Source organism: Urocitellus parryii, chromosome Y, assembly GCF_045843805.1.
Source record: "Urocitellus parryii isolate mUroPar1 chromosome Y, mUroPar1.hap1, whole genome shotgun sequence".
In the NCBI taxonomy this organism is placed as follows: domain Eukaryota; kingdom Metazoa; phylum Chordata; class Mammalia; order Rodentia; family Sciuridae; genus Urocitellus; species Urocitellus parryii.
The window spans coordinates 40,990,176-41,016,621 of record NC_135548.1 but is presented as its reverse complement, the minus strand read 5'-3'; positions in this window follow the sequence as shown (position 1 = coordinate 41,016,621).

Genomic DNA, 26,446 nt, shown 5'->3' with positions numbered 1-26,446 from the left:
AATCATAAGAGATCCACACCTAGACACATTATAATGAAGATGTCCAACATACAGAATAAGGAGAGAATTTTAAAAGCTGCAAGAGAAAGAAAGCAGATTACATTTAGGGGTAAACCAATCAGGATAACAGCTGATCTCTCGACACAGACTCTGAAAGCTAGAAGATCCTGGAATAACATATTTCAAACACTGAAAGAAAATGGGTTCCAACCAAGAATCGTGTATCCAGCGAAATTAAGCTTCAGGATAGAAGATGAAATTAAAACCTTCCACGATAAACAAAAATTAAAAGAATTCGCAGCTAGAAAACCATCTCTTCAAAAAATCCTTGGCAAAACATTACAGGAAGAGGAAATGGAAAACAACATTGAAAACCAACAATGGGAGGTAGGACAGTAAAGGGGGAAAGTAGTCAAAGAGGATAACAAATCAGGTTTAGTAACATCAATAAATAAATATGGTTAGAAGAACAAACCATATCTCAATAATAACCCTAAATGTTAATGGCTTAAACTCACCAATCAAGAGACACAGGCTAGCAGAATGGATCACAAAACAAGACCCAACAATATGCTGCCTACAGGAGACGCATATGATAGGAAAAGATATTCATAGACTGAAGGTGAAAGGTTGGGAAAAATCATACCACTCATATGGACTGCGGAAACAAGCAGGAGTGGCCATACTCATATCTAATAAAATAGATTTCAAACCAAAGTTAATCAAAAGGGATAAAGAAGGACACGTCATACTGCTCAAGGGAACCATACACCAACAAGACATAACAATCATAAATATATATGCCCCAAATAATGGCGCAGCTGTGTTCATCAAGCAAACTCTTCTCAAGTTTAAGAGTCTAATAGACCACCATACAATAATCATGGGAGACTTCAACACACCTCTCTCACCACTGGACAGATCTTCCAAACAAAAGTTAAATAAGGAAACTATAGAACTCAATAACACAATTAACAATCTAGACTTAATTGACATATATAGACTATACCACCCAACATCAAGTAGTTACACTTTTTTCTCAGCAGCACATGGAACCTTCTCAAAAATAGACCATATATTATGTCACAGGGCAACTCTTAGACAATATAAAGGGGTAGAGATATCACCATGCATCTTATCTGATCACAATGGAATGAAACTGAAATTCAATGATAAAAGTAGGAAGGAAAAACCAAGCATCACTTGGAGAATGAACAATAGGTTGCTGAATGATCAATGGGTTTTAGAAGACATCAAGGAGGAAATTAAAAACTTCCTAGAGTTAAATGAAAACACAGACACAACATATCGGAACCTATGGGACACATTGAAAGCAGTTCTAAGAGGAAAATTCATTGCTTGGAGTTCATTCCTCAAAAAAAGAAAAAACCAACAAATAAATGATCTCATACTTCATCTCAAAATCCTAGAAAAAGAAGAGCAAAACAACAGCAAAAGAAGTAGAAGGCAAGAAATTATTAAAATCAGAGCTGAAATTAATGAAATTGAAACAAAAGAAACAATTGAAAAAATCGACAAAACTAAAAGTTGGTTCTTTGAAAAAATAAATAAAATTGACAGACCCTTGGCCATGCTAACAAAGAGAAGAAGAGAGAGTACCCAAATTACTAGCATACGGGATGAAAAAGGCAATATCACAACAGACACTTCAGAAATACAGAAGATAATCAGAAATTATTTTGAATCCTTATACTCCAATAAAATAGAAGATACTGAAGGCATAGATAAATTCCTTAAGTCTTATGATCTGCCCAGATTGAGTCAGGAGGATATAGACAACCTAAACAGACCAATAACAATAGAGGAAATAGAAGAAACCATCAAAAGATTGCCAACTAAGAAAAGCCCAGGACCGGACGGGTATACAGCAGAGTTTTACAAAACCTTTAAAGAGGAACTAACACCAATACTTTTCAAGCTATTTCAGGAAATAGAAAAAGAGGGAGAACTTCCAAATTCATTCTACGAGGCTAACATCACCCTGATTCCGAAACCAGACAAAGACACCTCAAAGAAAGAAAACTACAGACCAATATCTCTAATGAACCTTGATGCAAAAATTCTCAATAAAATTCTGGCGAATCGGATTCAAATACATATCAAAAAAATTATACACCATGATCAAGTAGGATTCATCCCTGGTATGCAAGGTTGGTTCAATATACGGAAATCAATAAATGTTATCCACCACATCAATAGACTTAAAAATAAGAACCATATGATCATCTCGATAGATGCAGAAAAAGCATTCGACAAAGTACAGCATCCCTTTATGTTCAAAACTCTAGAAAAATTAGGGATAACTGGATCATACCTCAACATTGTAAAAGCAATCTATGATAAGCCACAGGCCAGCATCATTCTGAATGGAGAAAAATTGAAGGCATTCCCCCTAAGATCTGGTACAAGACAGGGATGCCCTCTCTCACCACTTCTGTTCAACATAGTCCTCGAAACACTGGCCAGAGCAATTAGAGAGTCAAAAGAAATTAAAGGCATAAAAATAGGAAAAGAAGAACTTAAATTATCACTATTTGCAGATGATATGATTCTATACCTAGCAGACCCAAAAGGGTCTACAAAGAAGCTATTAGAGCTAATAAATGAATTCAGCAAAGTGGCAGGATATAAGATCAACACACATAAATCTAAGGCATTCCTGTATATCAGCGACAAATCCTCTGAAACGGAAATGAGGACAACTACTCCATTCACAATATCCCCCAAAAAAATAAAATACTTGGGAATCAACCTAACAAAAGAGGTGAAAGACTTATACAATGAAAATTACAGAACCCTAAAGAAAGACATAGAAGAAGACCTTAGAAGATGGAAAAATATACCCTGCTCATGGATAGGCAGAACTAACATCATCAAAATGGCGATATTACCAAAAGTCCTATATAAGTTCAATGCAATGCCAATCAAAATCCCAACAGCATATCTTGTAGAAATTGATAAAAGAATCATGAAATTCATATGGAATAATAAAAGACCCAGAATAGCAAAAACAATACTAAGCAGGAAGTGTGAATCAGGTGGTATAGCGATACCAGACTTCAAACTATACTACAGAGCAATAGTAACAAAAACAGCATGGTACTGGTACCAAAACAGGAGGGTGGACCAATGGTACAGAATAGAGGACACAGTAACCAATCCACAAAACTACAACTATCTTATTTTTGATAAAGGGGCTAAAAGCATGCAATGGAGGAAGGATAGCATCTTCAACAAATGGTGCTGGGAAAACTGGAAATCCATTTGCACCAAAATGAATCTGAATCCATATCTCTCGCCGTGCACAAAAGTTAACTCAAAATGGATCAAGGAGCTTGATATTAAATCAGAGACATGGCATCTGATAGAAGAAAAAGTTGGTTATGATCTACACGCTGTGGGATCGGGCTCCAAATTCCTCAATAGGACACCCATAGCGCTAGAGTTAACAAATAGAATCAACAAATGGGACTTACTCAAACTAAAAAGTTTTTTCTCAGCAAAAGAAACAATAAGAGAGATAAACAGGGAGCCTACTTCTTGGGAACAAATCTTTACTCCACACACTTCAGATAGAGCCCTAATAACCAGAATATACAAAGAACTCAAAAAATTAGACAATAAGATAACAAATAACCCAATCAATAAATGGGCCAAGGACCTGAACAGACACTTCTCAGAGGAGGACATACAATCAATCAACAAGTACATGAAAAAATGCTCACCATCGCTAGCAGTCAGAGAAATGCAAATGAAAACTACCCTAAGATACCATCTCACTCCAGTAAGACTGGCAGCCATTAGGAAGTCAAACAACAATAAGTGCTGGAGAGGATGCGGGGAAAAGGGCACTCTTGTTCATTGCTGGTGGGACTGCAAATTGGTGCAGCCAATTTGGAAAGCAGTATGGAGATTTCTTGGAAAGCTGGGAATGGAACCACCATTCGATCCAGCTATTCCCCTTCTCGGTCTATTCCCTAAAGCCCTAACAAGAGCATGCTACAGGGACACTGCTACATCGATGTTCATAGCAGCTCAATTCACGATAGCAAGACTGTGGAACCAGCCTAGATGCCCTTCAATAGATGAATGGATAAAAAAAATGTGGCATTTATATACTATGGAGTATTACTCTGCATTAAAAAATGACAAAATCATAGAATTTGGAGGGAAATGGATGGCATTAGAGCAGATTATGCTAAGTGAAGCTAGTCAATCTTTAAAAAACAAATACCAAATGACTCCTTTGATATAAGGGGAGTAAACAAGGACAGGGTAGGGACGAAGAGCTTGAGAAGAAGATCTACATTAAACAGGGATGAGAGGTGGGAGGGAAAGGGAGTGAGAAGGGAAAGTGCATGGAAATGGAAGGCGATCCTCAGGGTTATACAAAATGTCATATAAGAGGAAAGGAGGGGTAAGACAAGATAATACAAATGGAAGAAATGATTTACAGTAGAAGGGGTAGAGAGAGAAAAGGGGAGGGGAGGGGAGGGGAGGGGAGGGGGGATAGTAGAGAATAGGACAGACAGCAGAATACATCAGACAATAGAAAGGCAATATGTCAATCAATGGCAGGGAAACTGATGTGATACAGCAATTTGTATACGGGGTAAAAGCGGGAGTTCATAATCCACGTGAATCAACCGTGTAATATGATGTATCAAGAACTATGTAATGTTATGAACGACCAATAAAAAAAAAAAAAGGAAAAAAAAAAAAAAAAGAAAAGTGTCGCCTGAAAATTCTTAGCCAGCCAAAAGTCGTGCGAACTTGTGTGGGAAAAGAGTCTTTGCACAGTGATGAAGCTAAGAGCTCACATGATGGAACACAGCATCAACTGGGACCAAATCCAATATCTGATATTCTTGTAGGAAGAGGAGAGTCTGGACCCAGATACCAGGGAGACTGGGGGATACCGGATATGTGAGGTTGGAGCCAGGGCGGGATGCCCATATGGGAACCACAGATCGTGGGCAGCAATAGGAGAGTGGGCAAGGGCTGGGAGAGTTGGGGAGACAGTCCCCTTGAAACCTGGGAGGGGTTATGGCACTGGGACAGCCCAACACCTACTGTGTTGAGCCTCTGGAGCTCAACGGAAGACACTTCCTCTGTTGTCGGCCACCCAGTTAACAGAGTTTGGTTGCAGCAGCCTAGGACCCAGCTGAAGGTCTGAGCATGTTGGCCATGCAGGTTGGATCTGGACCACAGACACCCTCATCAGAGATTGTAGGGTCTCAGCCCTGAGGCAAGACAGGCACTAAGTCAGGCCAGGTGGGGAAACGGATAGGCACACACTCTGGGGGCTGGTGCCTGTGTTACTGGGAGCACTTCTGATCGCAATTCCCTGATCTGCTGCCAACACAGGCTACAGAGGAGGGTACAGAAACACAGACCACGGATCTGCCCCACTCAGTGGGCCCAGGCCAACACCACACCCAGCAGCCTCGTGCCATACCCAATGAGTCTCGAAGCGGCCCCCTCTTCCCATCCTGAGAGCTCTTCCCTTCCTCATGTGCCAATAGCTCCCTACTGTCACTGGCAATATCTACTCTGTGAGATGTCAACATCCGTGGGTACTGTTCTCTCATCCCAGGACAGTGTGGTCCCACACACCCTGGTGAAATGGGCCACCTGGAGGCTGGACCTGGAGGTTGTTGAGGCTGAATGGCAGCGGTGGTCCTCTGGCACTTAATATTATTTAAGTTAAAAAAAAAAACAAAAAAAAAAAACAAAAAACGGGTCTTGGTGCTCAAAAATGTTTGATTTGCATATTCTCATCCCCTAACCCCAATATTTTCATTATTTCCTCACATATGAAATCTTACTAGCATAAAGGTAATTTCGTATTAAACCAAGTGGGTTGAAATAACATTGGTAAAAATAATCAATCACCATACTTTCAATTTTTGTTCTGCTTTCCTATTAGAAACCACTTGGATACAAGAGAACAGAGGACAGACTCATGGAAATGCTTGAAATGACAAGAAGCTCCCACTCAAGCTCAGCATTCAGTCCTGGACAGGGTAAGACCAGGCCACTTTGATATCTGTGCCAAAGAGTCTACCAGACAGAATCCTCTGACTGATCCCTGACTGAGCCATAGGAACTGGCTAGAAAAGCCTTCACATCCTCAATACATTCTTCACGTCAGAATACTTGACAACCATTGATATCCATCTCTCGTTAACTTGCTCCCCAGCCAACCATTCTTCAACAAATTCAAAGGAGTAACTCATGCAAGCACACAGAAAGGGGTGTTCACTACACACATCCATGTGCGAAAAAGACAACTGGTATTTCTTGTTTGGGCTATTTCAAATGAAATCCCTTCTGCATGACCTCCACAAACCAAAGGAAAATATTTGTGAAATTCCCACGTAGAAGACAAGATACACTTGCCAAGGAGGCAGTGGCAAGAATTTTGACACTCCAAATGTAGAGTGTGTGTTTAGGAAGCAGTCACAGTTTCCATGAGAGAGTCCCATGAAATCAATTAGGAAGATCCATGCTCTAGCCCTACCATGCAAGTGATGTGACTTGAAAGAGTCACTTAGTCTTAGTAACCATCATCACTAACAACTAAGTCAATGAATAAAGGTCCTCAGGTGCCAAGCTACAAAATGTGGGATGAGCATGGATGAGGATGGGTGGGAGAAGTCTCCAACTCTAACACAATTAGGGAAGGATGTGCTGACCTCAAGTGGCTGGGGGGCTGGGATCCTGCCACAGAGGGGGATTCCAAACCTCACATCCCCTGACCCAGGCCAGAAGACCAGGTAGAGTCCAAGGACCCTGGGGTGGCCCAATGGCAATAAAGGTCAAAAGGAACTAGGGATCTGCCTGGTCCCTCAATCCCCTACTCTGAGCAGGGCTGCATGACGAGGCCAGAGGCCATCCACAGCAATCTGCCTTTACAGGAAAACAGGGACTGCAGGCTGCCTCTGGCTCACTGAATCAGGGTGGTGTTTTCATAAAGCAAGACCACTTCCTCACATTTGACCAGCAGCTCATGTGTTGACAGCACAATGACTGACTTGACTCAGGCCCTGATGAATGAAATAGAAAATTCATAGCAAACCCATCTTTAGCTCTTCCACATCATCAGGGGCTCTGATTCAATTCCGTCCAGAAAGGTGTCTGAAATGATTTCTAAACATGCTGGGGACTCACCTCTGTGTGGAACTTTTCAGGAAAAAGGGGATCAAATCTCATGAAGCAACTCTTCTCTCTTCTAGCCCATGGGCAATGCAAGGAACCTGCATGATACCAGAGGCTCACTTCTCTCTTCTCATGTCTTCTGGAAAGGATTCGTTAATGCTTCCTGCAAGGTGAAGCAGAAGCCTGCATCCCCAGCTGCACAGAAGTGTTTTAGGGCAGTGTCTCCCTTAAAACCCAAAAATAAAAAAACAGGTCATTCAACAGGCACATGGATTCGAGTACATGTTCAATGATCCCTCCTCCCTGGAGCCTTCCACATGCCCATCTTCCACATTCACAGAGCAATGCTTGGCCATTCTCAAGACCAGGAGACCATGATGCTCATCACCAGGAAGTCAATAAGGAACATGAAGAGAGCAGCATGGATTGCAGAAGGTGGCACATCAAGGATCTTCAGCTCTGCTGCTAGAACACAAGAGCTTAACTTCAGTATTGACTTTTTGCCAACTACCAAGTACGATAGCAGTGTCAAGCCCAATATGCAGATATGCAAGTAGTAGGTGACACCCCGCATCCATTCACAAAAGTGGGCAACATCTGCATCAGAACAAGGAAGTATCTTACCCTTACTCATAAAAATCATCAGAAACAAAATAAAATGGATGCAAGACTTCTCATTTCACTATTAGGTAGCTGTTGGAATTCCCTATTAAATAATACCTCCTCCAAAATAAAAAGTATCTCAGACATGTGTCAACTATTCAATGGATGACATTTTAAAAACTATGGACGTTACTTAATATTTATGTATGCTATATCCCTGCCTAAGGCTCTATGAGAAAGGAGCACATAGAATTGGATCTTTGAAAATCTCACATTTGCTGATAAATATTACTGCTGATCTCAGGCATGGCGAAGTGAAAAGTGGGACTTTGGATATTCCAAGAATGCTATGTTGTGGGATTGGTGTCCCTGATTCATACATAGCATATGGTTTCTATGAAATCCAGTGAGGGAGCAGGAGTAACGAAGCTGATTGCACAGATGACCTCAGGGAATACTGACAGATAGGCCAAATGAAAAATATGCTCCAGCTAACCATTGGTATTTGGGCTTCTGATCCCAGTCCTGTTTTTAAAAAAGGTGCAGACAGGCAGTGTTCATTAAAAACTGTCTACCATGTAAAAGTGGGTAATTTAAATGGCATCTAGTTACACATCTGATAGAATGGTCTGGCAACATATGAATTTCATTCTAACAACAACAACAACAACAAAACATAGAAAATGAGACATAAAGATAAAACCTTGTCTTCACCAGGATGCCTAAAAATAGGTTTTATTTGGCTCATGCAAATAAATATCTTTCAATAGAATTTCTGATTTCTGAATGAATCCATTCAACTTCATACTGCACAGATCACAAGGTTTTCTTTACAGAATATTCTCTTCTTCTTCTTAAAGCCTCACATAGAAAATGTCTCACAGGACATAGGAGGGGAATGACCCAAAGGATGAGAGAATGGCTGGAACCGTTCTCAAATGTGCCCATGTAGCCTAAAGTTTGAAGGCATCTAATTGTACTCTAAAACAATTATGAACCTATTCGATCCATTATTAATAAATATCACCACTTTACCACTTGAACCAAATCACAGAAAATTGGAAACAGATGATCATTGGCTTTGATACCTTTACTTCTGTTTCATTACTCAGAGTCGATCAACTCTATACTTCAAGTGACACAGATTTATTACAGAATGCCTAAGATCCTAAGGATCTATTTTAGCTCAGCCCATGGTATTGCTTCATTATTTTATTATTTTGTAAGTAATAAAAAATAACTTCATGTTGGATGATATATTCAAGCCATGAATATATCATCCAACATTGTTCTTCCCAAAATATTAGCCCAATTTCTGCGCGCGCTCACTTACTGTTCAGGAATTTTACTAATTGTTTGAAGGTTCTAGAGGACCTGTTAGACTCCTAATGGACAAACCATACAACATACTCCAGAGAACGGACGAGTGCCATAAGAAGAAAATAAGGTCAGCCTACAGCAATGGGCAGCTGCCTGCCCTCGGCTGGGAGGAGCCCTGGCCATGGCACCAGGGCTGCTGGGCAGCAGAAGCCTCCACAGCCCTGCAGGGAGCCTGGAGCACAGCTCTGCCTAACCATGCTCAGCCCTGGACAGATGCACATGAGTTCCCATCACAGGCTCGAGTGTGACAGTCCCAGGTGCATGCCTGTCATGCCAGCCACCAGGGAGGCTGAGGCAAGAGGAACGTTTGAGGTCAGCCTTGGCAACTTAGACCCCGAGGCAAAGGGGAAATACTTTTACAGGGGTCTCTGAGGGTGTAGCTCAGGTAGGTCACTTGCCTCACAGGCTCAAGGCCCTGGGTTCAATCCCCAGAACCCACGTACACACAAAAAGTGAACTTGGAATATTGTTTAAAATGATGGATCAGGTACACACAAGGACTTCAATATGACCTCTCAGAGGAGCTCAATTTGAGATCAGACTGAACAAAAGACCACCTGGACCATTGACTCAGTGTCTGAAACCCTCTGTGAGCATGGGAAGCACTGCTGGCAAGACACCAGAGGGCCAAAGCACTTGTGCCCCCTGCAGGGGTGTCTCTTGTCTACCGCCAAAGACTGTTCCCCTCCTGGGGCAGCTGAGAGCAAGCTGGGCCTTGGAGCAAGGACTAGTGCTTTAGATATAGACTATGCAAGCAAGGGGCAATGTCTTTAATAAAACTAAAATTAAAAAGTCACATTGAAAAAATTTTAAAAAGAAGAAAATAAGGTCAAGTAGAGGAAGCCCATTTTCACAGGAAAAAATCCCCCAGTGAAAAGCATCAGAATAGATACCAAGAAAAATACCAACAAAAACAGTGTGCTCCCACTATGTATCTACTCAACCTGCAAAAGTTAGAAAGCTAGATAATACAATCCTGGCCACAGGTAGAGCTATGCAGAAGAGCCACCTGGCAGTGCTTAGTCAAAGAAGTCAACATGCACACTTTGACCTAGAAATTCCACCTGTGTGTAAACCAGGCGGTGCTTAAGCAGTTTCACAAGGGGACATGCACAGGGAAATTTATCCTCAGGTTCTTATAGAGTTGTCTGTGCTTACAGGGAGTTGATGGTTGTCAAGATGCCCACAGCTGCGAAAGTCAAAAGCTAAAAAAATAATAGATGCCAACCTGGATATATTAATAATCCCGTATCTATGATCACCTGCATAAGGTAGCTTCCCAACTTCTGTGTGTAAGTGAGTTTCTCCTTGGCCCTTACACTGTTGTGGAGACCACTAGGAGTTCAGCTTTGTGCAGGATCATCTGACCTGGACTTTTGGCAAGACCTGTACAGCCCTCACACATGCTCAGATGCTACAGGACTTTTCAGACCAGTCCAGACAACAGTAGGCATCCATTCATTGTCTGCACTCTACAGATTCCTAGATGCACGACATTCATTACCATCAAATGCAGAATTTTCATCAAAAACTAATATATATATCATTCCAATCTGAATCAAGAAAATCGGAAATATCCCCAAATCCAAAGAGTGGATCCCCATTGTGATGCTACAAGTTGAAAATTCCACAGCTGACCTCATGGGATGGTTCACAGTCAAAAGACAGCTGCATGAAAAATATTACATGACCTTCCTGCTATGTGAAAAGTGGCATGTGAAGTACACATGCATGTCTTCCTCAGACATGGGTTCATTTGCAAGACACCTTGTGCAATTGAAAATACTCCAAAAGGGGAGAAATCAGAACCATGTCTCCAAAGTATTTCAGCAGAGACCAACTCCATCTGTCTATCTATCTCTCAGTGAGTGTGTGTGCTCTTGTGTGTGTTTGTGTGTCTTTGTTTGTGTTTGTACCATCATAGCTGATACTTCATTGCCCCCATTGGAAAACTGACTCAGATAATGCCATCTGCCAAACTCCTAAAAACCAAAGTTCTTGCTGATAGAATGAAACATTCCTTCCTGTTGGTTTGGATGTGTCCTTTAGGAATCACTGCTACATTTAGTATACTCAAATCATCACAGTAGATCAGGTAACAAAAACATATATATTTTAAAATAATAATAATATATTAATGGAAACAACAAATACAGGATAGAGTAACAACTGTGTTACTAAACAAGGTCAAGGACAATGGCAAACTATAGATTCAAACTTTGAAGAAAATAGTAATCAATGTAAATATTCCTGGGCTGCCTCAGCCCCGCCCAGGCACACAGCAACAGAATGGTTTTGCAAGCATCCTCAGGAGGGCAGGAGCCTTCTTTGCAGGACGAGAGGGAGGTTGAGGCTCGATCCACCCATCATTCTTTTGGGAGAGGCTCCTTTTCCTCAGCACAAAGTTGGATTTTTTGTGAGGATTCTTGGCATCAAATACGTTGGCCTCTGCTGGAATCCTCAGCTCTGGGGAGAGAGGGGTGTACAAAAAGAAGGTGGCACTCAGGAGGTGCTCCCTAGGACACGCCAACATCTGAGAGCCTGTGCCAGAAAAGGCCAGAGCCACACACCTGAGAGCTCTCCAATTCAGCACCAATACCAACAAAGACAGCCTCCACAGTCCTCCCTGAGGAAGAACTAGGCAGAGCACTTCAACAGACCTAATGTCTGTTCCTACCGAAGGCTTTGGACTCCAGAATATCTCAGGTCCTCTTGCATCTGCCAAAGCACACCACTAGGGTTTGCATCTGAAATCTCCCACAAAAGGCTCCTGTGCCGAAGATTCAGTCCCCACATGAGCCATCTTCATAGGTGGGTTTGGAGGGAAGCATTGGATGGTGAGTGCTCTGATGTCAACATGAAATTCTCATTCAAGATGAATACACTACTGGGGGGTGGGAGGGACTGGAAGAAAGGTTGAGCATGGTTGGAGTAAGACCTAAACAGGGTTGTGCCCTGGGCAACAGTACCTTGTTCCTGTTGGCTCCACTGAATCCTCATTCTCCAAGGAGAGGTCCTCCCTCTCCATCTTTCTCTCTCTCCCTCTCTGCCAGCCTCGTTCTCTCTCTCCCAGTCTATGCCTTTGTGGCAAGGGCTGAGGAGCTCTCCACTGCCACACACTAGAGCTTTATGGACAGCCTCAGTGCACAACCAAAGAGAAAGCTATGAAACCCAGAGAAAAAAGGCCTAGGATTCCTCCTCTGAGTTATTTTCCTCAAGTATGGCCACAGTGAGGACAGGCTGACCAGCACGGATACCACGTTAGAGCCATGCTTCTGCGTTGGTGGAGCCCGCCTCCATGTGAACCAGGCTTCTGAGAATGGAGGCCACATTCCAAATACTGCCCTACTGAGAACAATGGTTCCAAAGACCAGCAAAGGGACTGCTTCCCTCCAACATGGTGTATGGCCCAGTGGTGCCATGACCCCGAGTGGGGGAATACAACAGCCACTTCTCCTTCCTCTGAACATGTGTTTCCTGTCGCCCTCCTCTAACCTAGAGCCTGTTCTCCATCCCTTCTGGGTTGGATGTGGAGATCTCTGCTATGAATTTCTGAGGCTACCAAGGCCCCAGACAGACTTCCTCTTCCATAGACTCTACTAACCTAACAGTAGGTTAAGATAGGAGACAAGTGATCCTAGAACTCATAGGGATGGTGGTCTTCAGGGTACATAGGCTGGGATAATGGCTGCTGTGGTGTTTGGCTCACAAAAACCAACCAACCAACCAACGAAAAAGCGCTGGCATTATTATCAGATGAGCTCTGTGGCTACGTGCTCAGGAAGCCCTCATCTGACTTTAGTTAGGGATCACAACCTGGCTATTGTGATCACTCCTTGCCTAGTGGACTCAGGTGCGTAAGACCATGGAATTTATGCAAAAACAGATGATTCAGGCTGTCTCCCAGGCTGTGTTTTCTTCCCAATTTCATCCTGTTACTGCTTGCTAGAATCCTGGCAATGCTCTGCCCAGGCAGTGGTTTTTTGGTCACACAGAAGGCTTTCAATAGTACTGCTTCAGTCCACAAAATGCCAGTTCCCTCTTTAGCCCATGCATTCCCATGTTCCTTTGAAACCACTCCTATCCCAGACCATGAAAACATACTGCTCCTGGAGAGAGGCTTTCCTCCTCACTCCTCAAAGATGTCAGCTTTGGATGCCTGTTCATGTCCAGGGGAGGGCACCTGGTGGGGAGCCGCAATATCCACCGGGGTATACCATTGGACCTCAAGACCTTCCACCAGCAGAAGTGCAGTTGGCTTTGTGCACGAACCCAACACACCTGTTGGAGTGTTCTTGGGGGTCAGAGACTAGTCTTTGTTGCTAAGAGTTGACCTGAGTCCACATCCTGACCCTTGCTCTCTGCTATCTGATTGTCTCACTTACTCTGACGGCGAGAGATGATTTGGCCCAGCTCATAATCCTCTGGATTCTCCTCAGTAAGGAAGTGTAGGTCGAGGGCGCTGCGGATGACGACAGGAGCCCTATCGTGGCAGGTCACCTGGAGCAGCATGGGAGACAGGCCTTCAGGAAATGGGCCTTGAAGTGACTACTCAAGGACAGTGGGCAGGGGCATTCTGGAGGCACCTCCACTCTAAATACAAGGGCAACATCCATGACCCTACTACCCGAGACTGACCTCCTGCTCATCGTGTGGGCTCTTCCCACAGGCTACTAGCCCAATCCTTGTACATAGGACTTCCTGGGCCTGCCATTGCTCTTTGTGGAGCTGCACTCCTCTCGGAGTGAAAGGACCCCACTACCTGCATACAGATGCAATCTCATCCCACAAGTTGGGAGGAATGGGACAATAGCCTCCAAGATCCCAGGTCTGCCCAAGGATGCAGGCGGCATTGGGAATGGCCTAGGCACAAAACCTAGAGGCTTTGGTCTGGATTGCCAGGGCCAAAAACAGACCCAGGAACATGACCACACACAGGAGAGCTGAAAGATAGCCACGAGAGCTCCTGGCCTCCAGAGGCTCAGTGCTGGCTGGGATGTAGGAGGCCACCTCATCCGGCAAGGGTGGTCATTGGGTTACCTGGACATTTAGTGTGCTTGCTCCACATCCATATCGACTCTGCAGAGAGACTCTCTCAGCTCCTTGTTCAAGGAACATGGAGAACCTCACACTGCTGTCCTCCTCCATAGATGTCAGCATCTCATACAAGGGAACCTGCAACCTAGTTCCTGTCCTATTCTCATCTGTCACCCATACCTGTCCCTGCCCTTCTGGACTGCATGCTGCCACCTGACACACAGACTCCCTCAGACATGGCAGTGGACAAGCTGCTGCACTCGCTCATCTCAGCTCCAGCCCTTCACACTGACCTCTCCCTTCTTGATTCCCATCTATCCTCCTGATCATCCAGAAGCTCCAAATTCAAGAGGGCATGAGTAGTCCATGGTATTGGACCAGTGTCTGCTCCCCACCCAGGTGTAAGCACCACGGGACACCCCTGCTCCCAGGCTTACCAGAACACTCTTGGCCATCTCTGGGCTTTGTGTTTCTAAGTGGACACGAATTAAGCAGGTGTCTCCCACCTGCTTGTGGGAAAGTGGCCTGGAGGACTTGCAGGTTGATTCTGAGAACTGTGGGGGATGGAACATCAGCAAACCCAGAAACAGAATGCCACCCCAGACTGTCAGTTGGCTCTATGGGCTTCCAGCAAATATGTCCAGGTGCTGAGGCTTCTTATTTCCTCAGGTCAGAGTGGAATGGCAGCACATGCACAGCTTGAATAAGGTATGTGTTTACCTCCTTTCCCTTGACCTGGGGGCGTTTCCTCACCATGAAATATTGTATTCCCAGATTCATGGACAGACACACGAGTGAGTGGTCAGAGACCTTGATTTCTGCAGAGCGAAGTGGAGAGAATTGTTAGGTGGCACTCAAGGATTATACCACAAAACACCCACAACCCCTGAGAGTCTCCGCCAGGCCCATCACACTTTGGTATTTTGGGGCCAAGGCCCACTTTCTCTTGGCTGTCAGTTATCCTGAGCCCACTGTGGATCATGTCTCCCCACTGTCTGATTGTCCTACTTACTCTCATCCTCAGACATCATATACAGCAGCTCAAAGTTGTCCACATCCTCATGCTGCAACAAATTTTGGTCCAAGGCCCTGCGGATGAGGCTTGTCACCGTCTCCTGAAAGGTCACCTGGATCAGGGTGGGACAAATGTCATCAGAGAATGGTTTTTAGAAGAGCTACCCAGAAGACTGTGGTCAAACATTCAGGAGAAATCTCAGCTACATATACAAGGGCACAATCTTGTTATCCTGCTACCTGAGTGTGTCCTCCATATACCACCTGGGTTCTTGCAATGTGCTACTAGAACAATCCTGGTACAAATATCTGCCTGTACCTGCCATCTCCCCTCCCCCTGGGGAGCCACATTCCACTCATGTCAAAGGACCAAACTGCCTATGCACAGACACACTCTCATCTCACTGAGATGAGAGCAATGGGCCAGGGATCTGCGCACCAAGTGTGATCTGGGATGTAGGCTGCCTTTGTGGGTGGAAGAGGCAGATGCACTGAAAATTTGGGTCCTGACTGCCACGACACAAAACAGACTCAGATACAAGAGTGTGCACTTGAGTGCTTCATGATAGCTTTGAGAGGCCCTGGCCTCTGGAAGCTCGGTGCGGGTCTGGTTGACATGATGTACTTGACTCAGCACTGGCAGTCACTGAACATGTCTCCTCTGCAGCTGGACACCTGCAGCATTAGCGTGTCTACTGCACATCCATAGAAATTCTGCCAAGAACCCCTTTAGCTCCGTATTTACATACATGCAAAGCCTAACATTCCGAAGCTTTGGCATGACCCCCCAGGTGATCCCGACCCCAAATTCCTACACCTAGTCATGCTAAGGAGGTTCTCTTCCCTGCCACCAGGAACACATCCCCTCCTACACATGTGACAAGTCACTGCCACCTCCTCTGCTCCAACTTCACTCATTGAGAATACCAAGTTCTAGGCACTGCAGCCTGCACCCTGGACATATCTCTGCCTTCATCTGTCCACAGCACTTCCGTCTGCACTTCTGGCCTGCAAAACCCACAATACACAGGCCCACTCACCACTGAAGCTGGGCATGCTGATGCTCTCCCTCCTCAGGTCAAGCCCTTAAGACGGACCTCTCTCTTCTTTATTTCCCACCATAGCCCTGGGGTTGGCTGTGTCTCCTGCCTTCCACTGTGTGGACACCCAGGAGGCAGCCCTGCTGTCGGGCTTACCGGGATGCGCTTTGTCTCCCTCAGGCTCTGTCCCTCTAGGAGGACGTGAACAACGCGGCTGTCTTCCACCTGCTCGCTGGAGTGAAGCAGTGAGGAGCTGCTACTCACAGCTGCTGGGGTCCTGGATGCCACTGCCACAGAAGGTTCCAAGAACTGTGGGGGATGACAACATCAGCAAAGCCTAGCAACTGCACCCCACCCAGCCTGGCAGTTGGCTCTGTGGGCATTCTACAACATCCATCCAGAACCTGAGGTTCTTGTCCCCTTGGAGGATGTGGAGTGGCACCAGGAGTAAAGACTGAAGAAGGTGGCTGTTTTGGGAACAAGAGATCCAGCACCTGCTGGGTGGGGATGAAATACCAGGAGATTAACCCCATGTTGCTGCTGAAATGTAGGTTCCTCCCACAAATGACAGGCAGGAGCTCATTCCTAAGCTGGTCCTGCCTGTAAGGTTCAAGGCTCTGAACCCTGAAGGGCTCCTCCGTGTTCTGATCATTTTCACCCTGGGTTGGGACCAAGAATGGTGGGTTCAAAATGGAATTGGTGACAAACAGAAAAATGACTTGTGCCAATACACTAGAGTCAAAGCACAATGGGACAGTTCCCATCAGTACAAACACACACACACACACACACACACACACACACACACACACACACACACACACAGAGTCAGAATAGGAGTCCTGGGCCATTCATCTTGGATCAGACTAGAGGGCCTGCTGGGCTCACCTGCCCTGTTCTACTCACTGTTACTCTTGAGCTCCTCTGCGACAATCGCCAGAGGCTCTGGCGTCTAAGATGAAGCCTCACCCAGTGTATCCACAAAAGGGCTAGTTGGCCCCCCTGAGATTCCTGGGAGCCTGAGGCTCGGCATTGTCTGCAACCACAGGAGAACATCCTTCTCCCTCCAGTGGCTCCAACCAAGTGAGCTCGGATGGCTTGGTCAGTGAAGTGGGTGCCTGGATACCAGGGTTCCATGTTCTGTTTGATCCATTGTCAAGGCAATGATGTCATTTCCTGTGCCCATACCTGAGCCTCTTTTCACATAAGACCACTTTCAACAGCCCTATGGGCTGCCGATTTCTCCTCCATGCCTACCCATCTCAGGTGCGCAGGTGTTCACCAACAACTACCCAAACATCCCCACCAGCATCTGCCCTGCTTGGTGCCACTAGAGTTCCAGCTTGGAGCCTTCAAAAATGCATTCACAACCAGTCCTTCCCTCTCAGCAGCTTTTGGACCCTGGTCCCATCATTGTGCAACTCATGGTGTGCCCAGTCTTTTCTGGAAAGTAGGGTAGCATCTAATCTCTAGGGTTTATTGTGTCTATTGGCCCATAACACCCTCTGTTCTCTCTGAAACCAGAGATGGGACTCACAGGTGGCTAAAGCACAAATGTAGAGATGGGATAATCACAAGAAAGGGAGAGACAAAGAATGCACCCTAACTCAATCAGGCCTGTGTCCCACACAGGGACATGGCCAATGTCCGTCCCATCATGGCTGCAGTTCCCTCTCTACACCATGGCAAGTTGGAGGGGACTGAGATGCAGTGGCTGCTCCCCTCTGCCATACAACTTCCCAAGGCTTCTCCTAAGATTTCAAAAGGGCCAAGTGTGTCTAGTGTTGGGGTCTCACAGAGACTCCGAGGTACCACAGCATCCTGCTGCCCAGAACCGGTTCACCCCTCACCTCAAGGGGGCTCAGCCTCTGGATTCATGGGAATTGAAGTGGGTACAGGTGATGGGATATCACCTCCAAGACTGAGTTATGCCAAGTCCATGACCCCTGTCTGCATCCCTGTCTCCAGCACCACTCCCCCCTCTCTCTTTCCTCCTCAGAGCAAACAAATCCATTTAGCAAGTGTGTCCTGTGATAAAGACATGACGGTCACCCATCCTCTCATTACAAAAACACTGAGGCTCAGCCAACATGGATCCTACAGGGAACACAGGCATAAACTCAGACTCCGATCCTCCCAGCCGAGCCTCAGTGGAGCCTGGACTCCCAGCCTCCTGAGTCAAGGAAACAGAGGTTCCTAGCCGAGCCACCTTGGATGCAGCCGCACACAAACTGAACTCATCAATGCCCCTTGCTCTCAGTTGTGAGTAAGAGGGGAAGTGGTGTTTCACAACCCTGGACATCAAGTGCAGTCTCCAGGCTTTGGGGTGTGCCCTGGCCTCTGTCTATCTGCCCAGGCTCTCCAACCCACACTGGCCTCTTACCCAACCTCCTCCTAGGGCCAAACTCAATCCTGCCTCTCAATTTCTGCTGCCTTCCCCAACACACTGCTCCCCAAAATGAGCAGGGCTGGCTCTCGGTTATCATGCTGGTGCCAGCAGCAATGCCACCCCACTGACATAATTCTGAGTCCCAACCTAGGCACTCCAGCTGTCTTTGCCACACCTGGCCTGTTTGGGCTCTGGCTCTTGCTCTTTTCTTTCATGTGCATGTGTTTTGAGGTTTTGAGTTTCTCCCACTGCAGAACTGCAGCTGTGGCAGGGTAGAGCTCATGAGGGTGACATTCTGAGCCACATCCAATCCCATCAGGACTGTTCACTGGGGTGACTGCTGGAACACAGTGATGAGTGAACACATGGGAGGTGGTTGGACCCACCTTGCCTCTGGGTGGCTTCCTTTCAGGACAGGAATGTAGGCATGGGAGCCCCTGGCGTGGGATGCTTTGCACAAGGCGTGACCATGGGCTCTCTTTCCTGGCAAAAATGGCTCCACTCAGCATGGAGAGCACTGTCATTCCTGGTGGCTAACAACAGCCCTGGACCCCAGAAAGGAACCCACACTCAAGATTAACGTCTGAGTGTGCGTGTCCTCGAGGAAATGAGGTCTCCTGATCCCAGGTGCAAAGGGGTAAGTCCTCTAACTCCAGGGGCCATGAAGGGACATCTGAGTTTCCCTCGTCCTTCTTTCCCTCTCTAACTAACCACAGTTAGGACCCTGGCCTCATTCCCCAGTGAGGATCATTAGGCTCCATAAAGGACAGTCTCTAAGATGCTCAGGGGACCAACACCCTCTGCACAACCCATAACCCTATTCACCCAAGAGGCAAGAGGATTTCTATTCAGGAAAACCAGGAAAGGGAGAGCCTTTCTCAAGGACACAAGGACATTAGTGAGTGAGGGAGTGATTAATGGATGGAGAACTATTTCCAACCCCAACTTCCAGGAGCATATATGGCCCCCTGGAGAATTCTGCAGTGTGTTGGTGATTAAGGAGAACGTGTGAATTCAGGGGTCACTAGGTCCTCTCAGCCATAAGGAGGGAAACTGCCATAAAGGAACTAGGACAAGGGTGCGAGGAATGCTCACTGGTGGGAGATCGGAAGGAAGGAAAGTGTACTCATTAGAAAAGTGTCGCCTGAAAATTCTTAGCCAGCCAAAAGTCGTGCGAACTTGTGTGGGAAAAGAGTCTTTGCACAGTGATGAAGCTAAGAGCTCACATGATGGAACACAGCATCAACTGGGACCAAATCCAATATCTGATATTCTTGTAGGAAGAGGAGAGTCTGGACCCAGATACCAGGGAGACTGGGGGATACCGGATATGTGAGGTTGGAGCCAGGGCGGGATGCCCATATGGGAACCACAGATCGTGTGCAGCAATAGGAGAGTGGGCAAGGGCTGGGAGAGTTGGGGAGACAGTCCCCTTGAAACCTGGGAGGGGTTATGGCACTGGGACAGCCCAACACCTACTGTGTTGAGCCTCTGGAGCTCAACGGAAGACACTTCCTCTGTTGTCGGCCACCCAGTTAACAGAGTATGGTTGCAGCAGCCTAGGACCCAGCTGAAGGTCTGAGCATGTTGGCCATGCAGGTTGGATCTGGACCACAGACACCCTCATCAGAGATTGTAGGGTCTCAGCCCTGAGGCAAGACAGGCACTAAGTCAGGCCAGGTGGGGAAACGGATAGGCACACACTCTGGGGGCTGGTGCCTGTGTTACTGGGAGCACTTCTGATCGCAATTCCCTGATCTGCTGCCAACACAGGCTACAGAGGAGCGTACAGAAACACAGACCACGGATCTGCCCCACTCAGTGGGCCCAGGCCAACACCACACCCAGCAGCCTCGTGCCATACCCAATGAGTCTCGAAGCGGCCCCCTCTTCCCATCCTGAGAGCTCTTCCCTTCCTCATGTGCCAATAGCTCCCTACTGTCACTGGCAATATCTACTCTGTGAGATGTCAACATCCGTGGGTACTGTTCTCTCATCCCAGGACAGTGTGGTCCCACACACCCTGGTGAAATGGGCCACCTGGAGGCTGGACCTGGAGGTTGTTGAGGCTGAATGGCAGCGGTGGTCCTCTGGCACTTAATATTATTTAAGTTAAAAAAAAAAAAAAAAACAAAAACAAAAAACGGGTCTTGGTGCTCAAAAATGTTTGATTTGCATATTCTCATCCCCTAACCCCAATATTTTCATTATTTCCTCACATATGAAATCTTACTAGCATAAAGGTAATTTCGTATTAAACAAAGTGGATTGAAATAACATTGGTAAAAATAATCAATCACCATACTTTCAATTTTTGTTCTGCTTTCCTATTAGAAACCACTTGGATACAAGAGAACAGAGGACAGACTCATGGAAATGCTTGAAATGACAAGAAGCTCCCACTCAAGCTCAGCATTCAGTCCTGGACAGGGTAAGACCAGGCCACTTTGACATCTGTGCCAAAGAGTCTACCAGACAGAATCCTCTGACTGATCCCTGACTGAGCCATAGGAACTGGCTAGAAAAGCCTTCACATCCTCAATACATTCTTCACGTCAGAATACTTGACAACCATTGATATCCATCTCTCGTTAACTTGCTCCCCAGCCAACCATTCTTCAACAAATTCAAAGGAGTAACTCATGCAAGCACACAGAAAGGGGTGTTCACTACACACATCCATGTGCGAAAAAGACAACTGGTATTTCTTGTTTGGGCTATTTCAAATGAAATCCCTTCTGCATGACCTCCACAAACCAAAGGAAAATATTTGTGAAATTCCCACGTAGAAGACAAGATACACTTGCCAAGGAGGCAGTGGCAAGAATTTTGACACTCCAAATGTAGAGTGTGTGTTTAGGAAGCAGTCACAGTTTCCATGAGAGAGTCCCATGAAATCAATTAGGAAGATCCATGCTCTAGCCCTACCATGCAAGTGATGTGACTTGAAAGAGTCACTTAGTCTTAGTAACCATCATCACTAACAAGTAAGTCAATGAAAAAAGGTCCTCAGGTGCCAAGCTACAAAATGTGGGATGAGCATGGATGAGGATGGGTGGGAGAAGTCTCCAACTCTAACACAATTAGGGAAGGATGTGCTGACCTCAAGTGGCTGGGGGGGCTGGGATTCTGCCACAGAGGGGGATTCCAAACCTCACATCCCCTGACCCAGGCCAGAAGACCAGGTAGAGTCCAAGGACCCTGGGGTGGCCCAATGGCAATAAAGGTCAAAAGGAACTAGGGATCTGCCTGGTCCCTCAATCCCCTACTCTGAGCAGGGCTGCATGACGAGGCCAGAGGCCATCCACAGCAATCTGCCTTTACAGGAAAACAGGGACTGCAGGCTGCCTCTGGCTCACTGAATCAGGGTGGTGTTTTCATAAAGCAAGACCACTTCCTCACACTTGACCAGCAGGTCATGTGTTCACAGCACAATGACTGACTTGACTCAGGCCCTGATGAATGAAATAGAAAATTCATAGCAAACCCATCTTTAGCTCTTCCACATCATCAGGGGCTCTGATTCAATTCCGTCCAGAAAGGTGTCTGAAATGATTTCTAAACATGCTGGGGACTCACCTCTGTGTGGAACTTTTCAGGAAAAAGGGGATCAAATCTCATGAAGCAACTCTTCTCTCTTCTAGCCCATGGGCAATGCAAGGAACCTGCATGATACCAGAGGCTCACTTCTCTCTTCTCATGTCTTCTGGAAAGGATTCGTTAATGCTTCCTGCAAGGTGAAGCAGAAGCCTGCATCCCCAGCTGCACAGAAGTGTTTTAGGGCAGTGTCTCCCTTAAAACCCAAAAATAAAAAAACAGGTCATTCAACAGGCACATGGATTCGAGTACATGTTCAATGATCCCTCCTCCCTGGAGCCTTCCACATGCCCATCTTCCACATTCACAGAGCAATGCTTGGCCATTCTCAAGACCAGGAGACCATGATGCTCATCACCAGGAAGTCAATAAGGAACATGAAGAGAGCAGCATGGATTGCAGAAGGTGGCACATCAAGGATCTTCAGCTCTGCTGCTAGAACACAAGAGCTTAACTTCAGTATTGACTTTTTGCCAACTACCAAGTACGATAGCAGTGTCAAGCCCAATATGCAGATATGCAAGTAGTAGGTGACACCCCGCATCCATTCACAAAAGTGGGCAACATCTGCATCAGAACAAGGAAGTATCTTACCCTTACTCATAAAAATCATCAGAAACAAAATAAAATGGATGCAAGACTTCTCATTTCACTATTAGGTAGCTGTTGGAATTCCCTATTAAATAATACCTCCTCCAAAATAAAAAGTATCTCAGACATGTGTCAACTATTCAATGGATGACATTTTAAAAACTATGGACTTTACTTAATATTTATGTATGCTATATCCCTGCCTAAGGCTCTATGAGAAAGGAGCACATAGAATTGGATCTTTGAAAATCTCACATTTGCTGATAAATATTACTGCTGATCTCAGGCATGGCGAAGTGAAAAGTGGGACTTTGGATATTCCAAGAATGCTATGTTGTGGGATTGGTGTCCCTGATTCATACATAGCATATGGTTTCTATGAAATCCAGTGAGGGAGCAGGAGTAACGAAGCTGATTGCACAGATGACCTCAGGGAATACTGACAGATAGGCCAAATGAAAAATATGCTCCAGCTAACCATTGGTATTTGGGCTTCTGATCCCAGTCCTGTTTTTAAAAAAGGTGCAGACAGGCAGTGTTCATTAAAAACTGTCTACCATGTAAAAGTGGGTAATTTAAATGGCATCTAGTTACACATCTGATAGAATGGTCTGGCAACATATGAATTTCATTCTAACAACAACAGCAACAACAACAAAACATAGAAAATGAGACATAAAGATAAAACCTTGTCTTAACCAGGATGCCTAAAAATAGGTTTTATTTGGCTCATGCAAATAAATATCTTTCAATAGAATTTCTGATTTCTGAATGAATCCATTCAACTTCATACTGCACAGATCACAAGGTTTTCTTTACAGAATATTCTCTTCTTCTTCTTAAAGCCTCACATAGAAAATGTATCACAGGACATAGGAGGGGAATGACCCAAAGGATGAGAGAATGGCTGGAACCGTTCGCAAATGTGCCCATGTAGCCTAAAGTTTGAAGGCATCTAATTGTACTCTAAAACAATTATGAACCTATTCGATCCATTACTAATAAATATCACCACTTTACCACTTGAACCAAATCACAGAAAATTGGAAACAGATGATCATTGGCTTTGATGCCTTTACTTCTGTTTCATTACTCAGAGTCGATCAACTCTATACTTCAAGTGACACAGATTTATTACAGAATGCCTAAGATCCTAAGGATCTATTTTAGCTCAGCCCATGGTATTGCTTCATTATTTTATTATTTTGTAAGTAATAAAATATAACTTCATGTTGGATGATATATTCAAGCCATGAATATATCATCCAACATTGTTCTTCCCAAAATATTAGCCCAATTTCTGCGCACGCTCACTTACTGTTCAGGAATTTTACTAATTGTTTGAAGGTTCTAGAGGACCTGTTAGACTCCTAATGGACAAACCATACAACATACTCCAGAGAACGGACGAGTGCCATAAGAAGAAAATAAGGTCAGCCTACAGCAATGGGCAGCTGCCTGCCCTCGGCTGGGAGGAGCCCTGGCCATGGCACCAGGGCTGCTGGGCAGCAGAAGCCTCCACAGCCCTGCAGGGAGCCTGGAGCACAGCTCTGCCTAACCATGCTCAGCCCTGGACAGATGCACATGAGTTCCCATCACAGGCTCGAGTGTGACAGTCCCAGGTGCATGCCTGTCATGCCAGCCACCAGGGAGGCTGAGGCAAGAGGAACGTTTGAGGTCAGCCTTGGCAACTTAGACCCCGAGGCAAAGGGGAAATACTTTTACAGGGGTCTCTGAGGGTGTAGCTCAGGTAGGTCACTTGCCTCACAGGCTCAAGGCCCTGGGTTCAATCCCCAGAACCCACGTACACACAAAAAGTGAACTTGGAATATTGTTTAAAATGATGGATCAGGTACACACAAGGACTTCAATATGACCTCTCAGAGGAGCTCAATTTGAGATCAGACTGAACAAAAGACCACCTGGACCATTGACTCAGTGTCTGAAACCCTCTGCGAGCATGGGAAGCACTGCTGGTAAGACACCAGAGGGCCAAAGCACTTGTGCCCCCTGCAGGGGTGTCTCTTGTCTACCGCCAAAGACTGTTCCCCTCCTGGGGCAGCTGAGAGCAAGCTGGGCCTTGGAGCAAGGACTAGTGCTTTAGATATAGACTATGCAAGCAAGGGGCAATGTCTTTAATAAAACTAAAATTAAAAAGTCACATTGAAAAAATTTAAAAAAGAAGAAAATAAGGTCAAGTAGAGGAAGCCCATTTTCACAGGAAAAAATCCCCCAGTGAAAAGCATCAGAATAGATACCAAGAAAAATACCAACAAAAACAGTGTGCTCCCACTATGTATCTACTCAACATGCAAAAGTTAGAAAGCTAGATAATACAATCCTGGCCACAGGTAGAGCTATGCAGAAGAGCCACCTGGCAGTGCTTAGTCAAAGAAGTAAACATGCACACTTTGACCTAGAAATTCCACCTGTGTGTAAACCATGCGGTGCTTAAGCAGTATCACAAGGGGACATGCACAGGGAAATTTATCCTCAGGTTCTTATAGAGTTGTCTGTGCTTACAGGGAGTTGATGGTTGTCAAGATGCCCACAGCTGCGAAAGTCAAAAGCTAAAAAAATAATAGATGCCAACCTGGATATATTAATAATCCCGTATCTATGATCACCTTCATAAGGTAGCTTCCCAACTTCTGTGTGGAAGTGAGTTTCTCCTTGGCCCTTACACTGTTGTGGAGACCACTAGGAGTTCAGCTTTGTGCAGGATCATCTGACCTGGACTTTTGGCAAGACCTGTACAGCCCTCACACATGCTCAGATGCTACAGGACTTTTCAGACCAGTCCAGACAACAGTAGGCATCCATTCATTGTCTGCACTCTACAGATTCCTAGATGCACGACATTCATTACCATCAAATGCAGAATTTTCATCAAAAACTAATATATATATCATTCCAATCTGAATCAAGAAAATCGGAAATATCCCCAAATCCAAAGAGTGGATCCCCATTGTGATGCTACAAGTTGAAAATTCCACAGCTGACCTCATGGGATGGTTCACAGTCAAAAGACAGCTGCATGAAAAATATTACATGACCTTCCTGCTATGTGAAAAGTGGCATGTGAAGTACACATGCATGTCTTCCTCAGACATGGGTTCATTTGCAAGACACCTTGTGCAATTGAAAATACTCCAAAAGGGGAGAAATCAGAACCATGTCTCCAAAGTATTTCAGCAGAGACCAACTCCATCTGTCTATCTATCTCTCAGTGAGTGTGTGTGCTCTTGTGTGTGTTTGTGTGTCTTTGTGTTTGTACCATCACAGCTGATACTTCATTGCCCCCATTGGAAAACTGACTCAGATAATGCCATCTGCCAAACTCCTAAAAACCAAAGTTCTTGCTGATAGAATGAAACATTCCTTCCTGTTGGTTCGGATGTGTCCTTTAGGAATCACTGCTACATTTAGTATACTCAAATCATCACAGTAGATCAGGTAACAAAAACATATATATTTTAAAATAATAATAATATATTAATGGAAACAACAAATACAGGATAGAGTAACAACTGTGTTACTAAACAAGGTCAAGGACAATGGCAAACTATAGATTCAAACTTTGAAGAAAATAGTAATCAATGTAAATATTCCT